Source organism: Macaca mulatta, chromosome 1 (assembly GCF_049350105.2).
Source record: "Macaca mulatta isolate MMU2019108-1 chromosome 1, T2T-MMU8v2.0, whole genome shotgun sequence".
Classification (NCBI taxonomy): Eukaryota; Metazoa; Chordata; class Mammalia; order Primates; family Cercopithecidae; genus Macaca; species Macaca mulatta.
In genome coordinates this window covers 58,529,416-58,540,157 of record NC_133406.1, presented here as the reverse complement: position 1 = coordinate 58,540,157, position 10,742 = coordinate 58,529,416, and the positions used below count along the sequence as shown (strand labels likewise).

At 46.7% G+C, this 10,742-nt stretch overlaps 1 long non-coding RNA gene across 1 annotated transcript; it reads right to left on the bottom strand.

Annotated features, from left to right (window-relative positions):
• Nucleotides 1–40: 40 nt before the first annotated feature.
• LOC144340893 (uncharacterized) lies at nucleotides 41–9,096 on the bottom strand. Its single transcript, XR_013417434.1, has 2 exons — nucleotides 8,910–9,096; nucleotides 41–3,803 (listed from the first exon to the last, which is right to left on the bottom strand). It is a non-coding gene; the product is annotated as an uncharacterized LOC144340893 (long non-coding RNA).
• Nucleotides 9,097–10,742: the final 1,646 nt, after the last annotated feature.

Sequence of the window (10,742 nt, the reverse complement as noted above, 5' to 3'; positions counted from 1 at the left end):
AGCTGCTGTGTCCCCGTTCATCCATTCATTCACTTCCCAGTTTTCACTTGTTACCAAACATTTATTGAGCATCTACTAGTGCCCAGCCCGATGGATCAAAGCTCAAGCCCTATTCACTGGAGGAGTATCCAATCTAGACGAGTGATGAAGCAGCACAGTATCTGAAGTAAGGGCTGGGACCCCGGGCAAGGAGAGGGGAGGCTGACCCAGGCTGAGCCTTGGCAAAGCTTGGCCAGAGGAAGCAATAACAGAAGATAAGAGGGGGCTTGAAACAGCAGTGACAGGTGTACAAAAGCACAGCAGCAAGGGAGCACAGCGGGTTCCAGGAGCTGCAGGGAGGTTAGGGTTTGGGATAAGGAAGGAGTAAAGGGAGAGAATATGGAAGAGAGACGAAGCTAATTCGTCAGTCAGGGGCTCATCCAGAAGCAGGGCAGCAAGGCGCAGAGGCTCACACCTATAATCCCAGCACTTTGGGAGGCCCAGGCCAGAGGATTGCTTGAGGTCAGGAGTTGGAGATCAGCCTGGGCAACATCGTGAAAACCCGTCTCTACCAGAAAATAAAGAAATTGGCCAGGAGTGGTGGCACACACCTGCAGTCCCAGTTACTTGGGAGGCTGAGGTAGGAAGATCACTTGAGCAGGGAGGCGGAGGTTGCAGTGAGTCAATATCCCGAAACTGCAATCTGGCCTGGGAGACAGGGAAAGACCCTGTCTAAAAAAAAAAAAAAAAAAAAAGAAACTCACAATGAACGACCAGGCTCGGTGGCTCACACTTGTAATCCCAGCACTTCGGGAGGCCAAGGCGGACAGATCACCTGAGGTCAGGAGTTCAAGAATGGCATGGGCAACATGGTGAAACCCTGTCTCTACTAAAAATACAAAAAAAAATTAGCCAGGCACAGTGCTGGGCGTCTGTAGTCCCAGCTACTCAGGAGGCTGAGGCACGAGAATTGCTTGAACCCATGCGTCAGAGGTTGCAGTGAGCTGAGATCACTCCATTGCACTCCAGCCTGGGTGACAGAGTGAGACTCTGTCTCAACTAAACACACACACACAACAAACAAACAAACAAAAGTAAGGCAGCTCCATGTGGTTGTCCAGGTTGTGCACCATACTAAGAGGGAAGGTTCACCATTCTCCACCCACCTCGCCCTGTGTTTGGTCAGAGTTGTATCTGCCTAGAGAGGGTGGCTTTTTCTAATTTGTACAAAGGCAATATATGAGCTAAGATGACTAAGAGCCTTGTGGGCTAGGTGAGGATTTAAGATTTTTATACTGAAGTTGAAGAGAAGCTACTTGAATTAATCAGTGTTCTCCGAGAAACAGAACCAGTAAGATGTGTATGTATAGATAGGTAAATAGACAGCTATATCGAGAAAGAGAGAATGCAAGAGAGAGATTGATTGATTTTTAAGGAACTGGTTCATTGGATTGTGAAAGCTGGTACGTCCAGAATCTGCAGGCTAGACTCTCAGGCTGGAGACCCAGGGAAGAGCTGGAGTTCAAGTTTGAAGGCAACCTGCTGGCAGGATTCATTCTTGCTCCAGAGAGATCAGACTTTGTTCCAACCAGGCCTTCCACAGATTGGAGGGTAATCTGCTTTACTCGAAGTCTATTAATTTCAATGTTAATCTCATCTAAAAACACACACAAAAAAAACAAAACAACAAAACACCTTCTAGAAACATCTGAAAAAAAGTTTAACCAAATATCTGGGCACTGGGCCTAGCCAAGTTGACATGTAAAATTAACCATCACACTGCTGAAAAATGTTGACCCAGGAGATGAACTGGACAGACTGACCTTTAGAAAATGAATGGCCTGTGAGTGGTTGGAGTGGGGAGAAAGCATGGGCAGGCACGAGTGCAGAGTGCAGGTGAGGGCGATGGCGCCTAGACTCCCGTTGTGGCAGTGGGGTGAAAGTGGGTCAAAGGCGGAGGGAAGAGGTCAAGGGCCTGAGAAGTAGGCATCATGGAGGCACAAACCAGAGTCCTCACTGGAAACTGACTGCTCAGCCCATGGAGGGGGATGAAGGAGGTGCGATTTGGAAGAGGCCGCTAAGCCCCCATCAGCTCTCTCTCCTTCCCAGTTTGGCTGAAGGGGCAAGCATTTTCGGTCAGATGGGCTTTTCTGTTAAGCGGAAGGGAAGTGGGGAAAAACTTCAAGTTCTTGCTGGGGAGGAGAAAGGGAAGCAGAGTTGGATGTCCTTAGCTGAGCCTCTAAAAGCTGCATGGTAGCTGGGCAGCTGCGCACACCCTGAAGCACCGTCCTACGAAGTAGAGGGACTCACTCAGCCCTCCCCCTGCCCGGAGGAAGCTATCCTGGTCCAGCTTCGAAATCCTCAGGCCCTCTGGCCAGGCAGAGGAAGAGGGGGAGGAGGCTCAACTTTCCCACTCTCCCCTTCACCCCACCCTTGCTCCAGGGGCGGGATGAGGAGAGGGAGGCCTGCCTAGACCCAGACAGTGCCCTGTCAATGCCCTCAGTGAGAAGCTCTCTGGAAACCCCAGAATGACTCGGGCCTAGGCCTCACTTCCTCTCCTGACCGCATCCTGCAGCTGGCAGCCAGAGGCAGGTGCAGGAGGGGCACTATCCTCTGTTGGCCTCGGCCTCTGTGGACCAGATCCCTCTCCACTGATTGGGTGCAGGGTGGGCTGCAGGCAGGTAAGTAGCTATGCGAAACACATACAGCCGACTTAGCAGGTCCAGCCAGGGGGCCTCACTCAGCTGCTTCAAAGGAAGAAAACCCTCCAAATGGGTCCAGGATACTGAATCTAGAGAGATGCTTGGAGGACAGGGGCAAGCCCATCCCTGGGGCTCAGACTCTTGAGTTGTGTGAGATGGGAAAGGAGCCTGCTCCCCAGAGACACACCAGCATCCTCCTGGCCAGCAATCCTGGGCTGGTTTCTCAGTGTTCCCAGGTCCTCTCCAGGGAGTTAGGGTCCTCTTCCTAACCTACCCGCCTCCTCTCTTTCTTCACTTTTTTTTTTCCTTCGCTCTCTCTCTTTCCTCCTCCCCCTTCCTCTTCAGCTCTTCTATCCTGGCCACCTGGGCTCCCAGAAGATTTCAGGGACCACAGGACCGTGACCTCGCACGGCCCATGGAGAGCACTGGCCCCTGACGCGCTATCCCTGACCTCTGCCCTGCGTGTAACTCGCTCTCCCGGGCGGGACCCCCAGGGGTCGACAGTTGCCAGAAGTCTGCTCGTCTGTGTGCCCTCGAGGAAGAAACCCTAAGGGTGAAAGTGCTGGGGGGTAGAGGTTGGGAAACGGGGTGGCCAGGAGGCTCTAATTTAACCTGGGACCCCCTGCTTTCTGTGGCCCTGCTTGGGGAGACTTGGACCCCTGTTTTGGGGAGAGCAAAACCTGGCCCCTCTCTCACCACAAGCCCAAGCTCCCTGCAGCATCCCTGGTCCAGCGAGCCCTAATGCCCTGGCCTCTGTGGCCATTCTCTCGCTCTTTTTTTTTTTTTTTCTTTTTTTTTTTTGAGACGGATTCTCGCTCTGTCGCCAAGCTGGAGTGCAGTGGCGCGATCTCGGCTCACTACAACCTCCACTTCCTGGGTTCAAGACAAAAGCTCTCCACTGTCCTCCTCAGTTTCTCTTGGAAAGCCCAGTTCTGTTTGCAATCAGATGGCACACGGTAAAGACACTTTGTTGCCAGTCCATGCTTCCTTCCCGGTGGGCGGTGGTGCGTGGGGTCAGGAATTTCCAGGTCCCAGCTGGGCTGCACCTCAGGAAGCCTGAAGCCCTGGCAGGAGGTGAAGACACCATGACAGGGGTCTGAGGGCTGGATGATTATTGTCCCTCTGTCAAAACACAAAATTACGACAAATTTAGTTAAATGATCTAATTGGCTTTTATTTGTGATTTATGAAGCTGGGTAGCATTTTTTTCTCTAAAAACTGAGAAAAAGTGCTCTAATGAGCTGAGCAGAAGAGGTTGGCTTTACAGGCAGCAAAGGGCTGAAGAAAGCAGAATCAGAACAAAAAGCAGCTGGTTAGCATCACGTAACTTCAATTAACTTTCCTTGTAAGGGTTAAAGCAGAGGGGACCTCTTAACATGCTGGCTAAAACTGGCCTATCTGGGGATTTGGCTATTATCTTTCTCTCCTGTTTTCTTGGAAGATCAGATAAACAATTTAGTTTCAGTTTGGTGACATGAAATTTTAGCATAAGTGACACCATGCTATTTTGTTTTGTTCTGTTGAGCCTAGAGCAGGAGGTCAGTCCAAATCATACCACTAATAACAGTTGCATTTTTCAAAGACCTTGGGACGGAGGTGCCCTCTAAAATAGCACCTGACAGGCCGGGCACAGTGGCTCACGCCTGTAACCTCAGCACTTTGGGAGGCCAAGGCGGGCAGATCACCTGAGGTCAGGAGTTTGAGACCAGCCTGGCTAACATGGTGAAACCTCATCTCTACTAAAAATACAAAAATTAGCCGCGCATGGTGGCTGGCTCCTGTAATCCCAGCTACTCAGGAGGCTGAGGCATAAGAATCACTTGAACCTGGGAGGCAGAGGTTGCAGGGAGCCCAAGATTGCGCCACTGCACTCCAGCCTGGGTGACAGAACAAGACTCCATCTAAAAATAAATAAATAGCACCTGACCCATTTGGGGCTTTTTAATCAATTTACCCTGTGAATGTTAAGTGCCTCACTCAGGTACATAATTTGGGGGAAACTTTTAAAATGTGTGTTTTGTAGTCAGATGGCCTCAGTTTCTTCATCTGTAAAATGGGCATGAGAGGACCCACTTACATGACTGTGGTGAGGATAATGAAATCATGCAGATAAAATGCTTTTGAGCATTGTGCTTTGCACATAGTAAGCACCCAATAAAATGGCAGGGTTTTTTTAAAAAAAAAGATGTTTTCCAAATTTCCAAATTGTCTTTTTTTTTTTTTTTTTAAAGTTTTGCTTCTTCCTCACACCCAACCCCCAGGAAAAACAAGATAGTATTTACTCATGATAATTACAAATTAAATGGTCCAAACCTGCTTACTGGTGACCAAGTTCCACTTCCTGTGGTTTAACAACTTGAGGCTTCAAAAGGCCAATCTCCCCCTGTGATCAGGCCTGGGCCTATGGCCTTGGCATGCGTTATATAAAAACAAATTAATACCTCATACCTTTGCCTTGTCTTAAAATACTCAAAGTGTTGAGAAAGGAGTGTGTTTTTGAAGAAAGGAGGGTTTTAATTGAGGTCAGATGCTGTCTAAATCCATTGAAATGGTCCATAAACCCAGCTATGTGTGACCTCCTCCCCATCTCTCCTCAGAGCTCTGCCCCCAACCCACACTCGTCCACACTCCTCTGCAATTGGTTCACTTAGGTCGATGCAGTTTCATTCATTTGTTCAAAAATGTGTGCACCAAAGTGTTGTAGGTGCTCTCATAGCTCTGTGGGCTCGGGCAGTGGTGAGACGTGGCTCAGTAGAAAAGTCAGTTCTATGGAATGAACTCCCATTTACTCATCACCTACATTTAGTATATTTAGTAAAGATTAACATTTCCCTATATTATTTTCTCTTTTTTATAGTTTTTTTCTTTATTTCCTTTTATTTTATTTCATTTTTTCTGTTGTTGTTGTTGTTTTGAGACAGGATCTGGCTCTGTTGCCCAGGCTAGACTATAGTGGCATGATCTCAGCTCACTTCAACCTCTGCCTCCCAGGCTTAAGCCGTCCTCCCACCTCAGCCTCCTGAGTAGCTGGGACCACAGGCATGCACCACCACACCCGGCTAATGTTTATATTTTTTGTAGAGATAGGGTCTCACTTTGTTGCCCAGGCTGGTCTCGAACTTCCGAGCTCAAGCAATCCATTTGCCTCGGCCTCCCAAAGTGCTGGGATTACAGGTGTGAGCCACTGCACCGGGACTGTTTTGTTCTTTAGTGAAATATCTTAAAGAAAATCCCAGGCATGGTGACATATGACTAATAAATGTTTCAGAATGTATCTCTGAAAATAACTGGACATTTTTCTTATATGATCGCTTGACCATTATCACAATCACTTCTTAATATCACCTAATACCCAGTTATATTCCAAGTTCCCCAGTAGTCCTCATACTGTCTTTTAAAGTTGGTTAGCCCAGGAACAGTGGCTCACACCTGTAATCCCAGCACTTTGGGAGGCCTGGGCTGGCCTCCATGCTTGAGCTCAGCACTTCAAGACCAGCCTGGGCAATATGGAGAAACCCTGTCTCTACAAAAAATACAAAACTTAGGCGGGTGTGGTAGCACACTCCTATAATTCCAGTTACCTGGGAGGCTGAGGTGGGAGGATCACCTGAGCCCCGGGAGGTCAAGGTTACAGTGAGCTGAGATCCCACCACTGCACTCCAGCCTGGGCAACAGAGTGAGGCCCTGTCTCACAAAAATAAAATAAAATGTTGGTTTGGTTGTATCTAGATCCAGTAAGATCTACACATGGCATTTGGCTCTTTTAATCTGGTATTGTTCCCCTCCCCGCAACCTCCAACTTTTAAAATCATATCAGTGACTTGTTTAAAGAAATCGGGTCAGTTGTCTCATGAAATGTCCTAAATTCTGTTTTATCTGTCTGTGTCCTCACGTTGTCATTTAACTCCTCCTAACCCCTATGTTTCCTAACACATGGAAATTAGCACCAAAGGCTTGCATAGATTCAGGTTTATCATTTTCTGACAAGTACCTCACAGGTGGTGCTGGGTGCTTCATCCTGCTCCTACTCTGAAGCACATCATGTCTGTTTGTCCTCTTTTAGCAATGCTAAGTAGATCAGTGGGTTCAGATGGTGACAGCCTGACCCCTCCATCATCATTTTGCGTTTTCCCCCTTCTCACTGGGAAGTAATCTGTGGGGCGACATGTTGACATCTTGCAATAGTCCAGCTCCCCAGAAGCCTCTCACCCAATGGTTTTAGCAGCCGTTGATGATCTTTTCCTGAATCAATTATTTTATTAGAGGTTGCAAAAGGTGATTTGCTATTTCTACTAAAACGAGTTTTACTGTTAAAAAGCAATAAACTTCATAAGGTGTGATCAATCACCTTCTTACTGATCTAGCTTCCAAATTCAGCTTGTGATATGAGAAAAACCCATAAAGACACCCGTATTGATTTATTACAAATTAAAAATAACTTCCCTATTAGTACCGCATTCTGGAGAGCCCTCTGCCAGTTCTGCTGTGTTGTCTTTCTTAGACTGTAACCTCTGAGAATGCATAAAGTATGTGTGCACATATCTCTCTTGGTACAGGACCACATAGAATCAGGCTCTTACATGTCACAAAGTATGTATTAAGTGGGCTGATAAGTGTATTTTACTTGCATAAGTGCTGTCAGTTATTTCTCTTTCTTTGATCTCCTATCGATGGGCTTGTTCATAGTAATGGATGTGTTTTTTAAATTGTTTTGCCTGATTGTTTGATCTTTAATTGATGAATGTCTGCTTCTAGTCTTTTGATGGGTCCATTTTATTAAATGTTAAATAAGAATTTGAAGCAATAAACTAGACAAGTCTCTAGAGAACAGGCTAGGCCTACAGTCATAGGATTTGGGGACCTTTGGGCTGACAGGGATCAGAGAGGTTTCCTTATCCAACCCCCACCCAGTGCTGGAGCCTTGTCTGTAGATAGCACCGCCACAGAACTATCGCTGTGGATTAAGCACACAGCCTCACTCATTTCAGAGACCACTCGGGGCTCTGGTAGGAAATTTCCAGACAGAGAGACAAAGTGTCCTGGGTCTCCTCACAGTCTTTCACTGGGGGGACACACTGACCAACTGATCCCCAGAAATCAAAGATATACAAAAGCAACCCATTTGCCGCATGGTTTTTAATTTCAAGAAAAAGAGATAAGAAAGGAAAAATAATATTTTACCCAAAACAAAAGATCCACACAAGCCCACATTTTATATTTCTTTCTTGGTGTGGGAATGGAGACAAATTATTCATGGTTGCTCTGCAGGAAAGCTGGGAGTCTTTTTCATTTCTTTTTTCTTTTTACTTTTTACTTTTCTTTCTTTTTTTTTTTTTTTTGAGACAAGAGGCTTTCTCTGTCACCCAGGTTGGAGTTCAATGGCACGATTTCGGCTCACTGCAACCTTCACCTCCCGGGTTCTAGCAATTCTCCTGTCTCAGCCTCCTGAGTAGCTGGGACTACAGTAGCCCACCACCACACCCGGCTAAGTTTTCTATTTTTGGTAGAGACGGGGTTTCACCATATTGGTCAGGTTGGTCTCGAACTCCTGACCTTGTGATCCACTTGCCTTGGCCTCCCAAAGTGCTGGGATTACAGGGGTGAGCCACCAGGCCCGGCCATCTTTTCCATTTCTGTAGCCCCACAGTCTTGCACCCTACCTGGCACAGTAGTAATGCAAAATGAAAGTTTGTTGTATCACTGAATTTAAGAAGAGAAATCCAGCCAGGTGCAGTAATTTACACCTGTAATCTCAGCACTTTGGGAGGCCAAGGCAGGTGGATCACCTGCGGTCAGGAGTTTGAGTCCAGCCTGGCCAACACAGTGAAACCCCGACCTTACTAAAAATACAAAAAATTAGCCGGGCGTGGTGGTAGGCGGCTATAATCCCAACTTCTCAGGAGGCTGAGGCAGGAGAATTGCTTGAACCTAGGAGGCAGAGGTTGCAGTGGGCTAAGATCACGCCACTGCGCTCCAGCTTGGGCAACAGAGTGAGACACAGTCTCAAAAAAAAAAAGAAAAAAAAAAAAAAGAGAGAAGAGAAATCCACAACCACGGTAGAATTCAATTTTACTCCAAAATTTATAGCAAACATAGAATGCTTAATATGTGCCAGATAGTCACAGTCAACACATTTCACCCTCTCACAAACTCTGACTTAAGAAGTATCATCCCCTCCTCCTGTGATCTGAGGAGGATCCTGAGGGGAAATGTAAGTGAATAACTTACCTAAGATCTCAAAGACGGTGAGAAGCAGAGCTGGAACTTGAACTCAGCTAGTGGCCCTGGAGTTTGTGCTCTGAATGCCTATATATGGTTACTAAGAAGCACTTACACTCAAAAAAAAAGTATGCTTTTTTTTTTTTTTTTTTTTTTTTGAGAGGGAGTCTCGCTCTGTCACCCAGGCTGGAGTGCAGTGGCGTGATCTCAGCTCACTGCAAACTGCACCTCCCAGGTTCATGCCATTCTCCTGCCTCAGCCTCCAGAGTAGCTGGGACTACAGGCGCCCGCCACCACGCCCAGCTAATTTTTTGTATTTTTTTAGTAGAGACGGGGTTTCACCGCATTAGCCAGGATGGTCTCTGTCTCCTGACCTTGTGATCTGCCTGCCTTGGCCTCCCAAAGTGCTGGGATTACAGGCATGAGCCACCGCGCCCAGCCTAGTGCGCTCTATTTCTTTTCAAAATGCATTTTCCACAAGTCCACAGCTACTGCTTTTGAGGAGGTTTCAATCTTTCGAAGGAGAAAGAACATAACAGGTGATAGAATCACACAGGGTGGTGAGGGGGAAGAACCCAAAAGAAGGTGATGGATGTAGGGGAATTTTTTCAGTTTGAAACAGACACTCAAAATTAGCCCCAAACTAGATAGAAATGATGTTTGTTACGGTATATTTATAAAAGCAGAGGTTCCTGAGCAACATAAATGTCTAATCACAGAAGAATGGTTAGTTACACTGTGGTCTATACACTGAATGATGCCTTTAAAAATGACAACTATGAAATCTACATAGTGGTACAATAAAATGTTTATAATATGTTCTGCAAAATAATAAAGCTGAACATGTCATGATCACAGCAATGTAAAATGTGACCATGTGGAGAAGGGTTGAGAGGATGGGCAAAAATGAAAATTATTGCAATTAGGGTGCAGGATCTTGAGTTATTTCACTCTTAATATTATATTTTCTCTCTTTATGATAATAATAATTTTAGAAATTTTAACCTGAAAAGGCTTGACACAGTGGCTCACACCTGTAATCCCAGCACTTTGGGAGGCCAAGGTGGGAGCATGGCTTGAGCCCCAGAGTTTGAGACCAGCCTGAGCAAGATGGAGAGACCCCATCTCTACAAAACAAATTTTAAAAAAATTAGCCGGGAATGATGGTGTGTGTGTGTGTGTGCCTGTGGCCCCAGCTACTTGGGCTGAGGCGGGAGCATGGCTTAAGCCTGGAATTTCGAGCCTGCAGTGAGCTATGATTGCGCCACTCTCTCCAGCCTGGACAACAGAGCAAGACCCCATCTCTTAGAAAAAGAAAAGAAAATAAAAAGAAACCTAAGAAGATTTGGGACAATTGGCTATATAAAGAATAAGGCTTTGACTACAAAGAAACGGAATTCAGAGTGCCCTGTGACCTTCCTTATCCTGCCACTCTGTGTTTGTGCGACCCAGAATAAGAGCAGCCCATGGCACAATCTGCTTGCTTTAGGTTGTTCAGAAGCAGAGCAGAGAAAGAAATGGTCGCATGCACAGCATGAAGACAGTCATTTTCAGAGCAGGGTAGCAATTAATCACCCCTTGTCTAGTACATCTCCCAGAGCAAACCACAGTCACCACCCAGACATTGGCAGCTGTTGTCTGAGGTCTGTGCCCATCGAAGCCCAGCCCATTTTCCCCCAGCTCTGTCACTCACTGCTGGGACTACCAGGCAACCCTGAGGTTGGTGGGTTTCTCCCCAGTCCTGCCCCTAGTACCCCTGGGAAGAGCCCCGTTTCTCTCTCAATCCGATGCCCCAACAATTTACTGTCCATGTCCATAGGACAGGGATTCTGATTTTTTGAG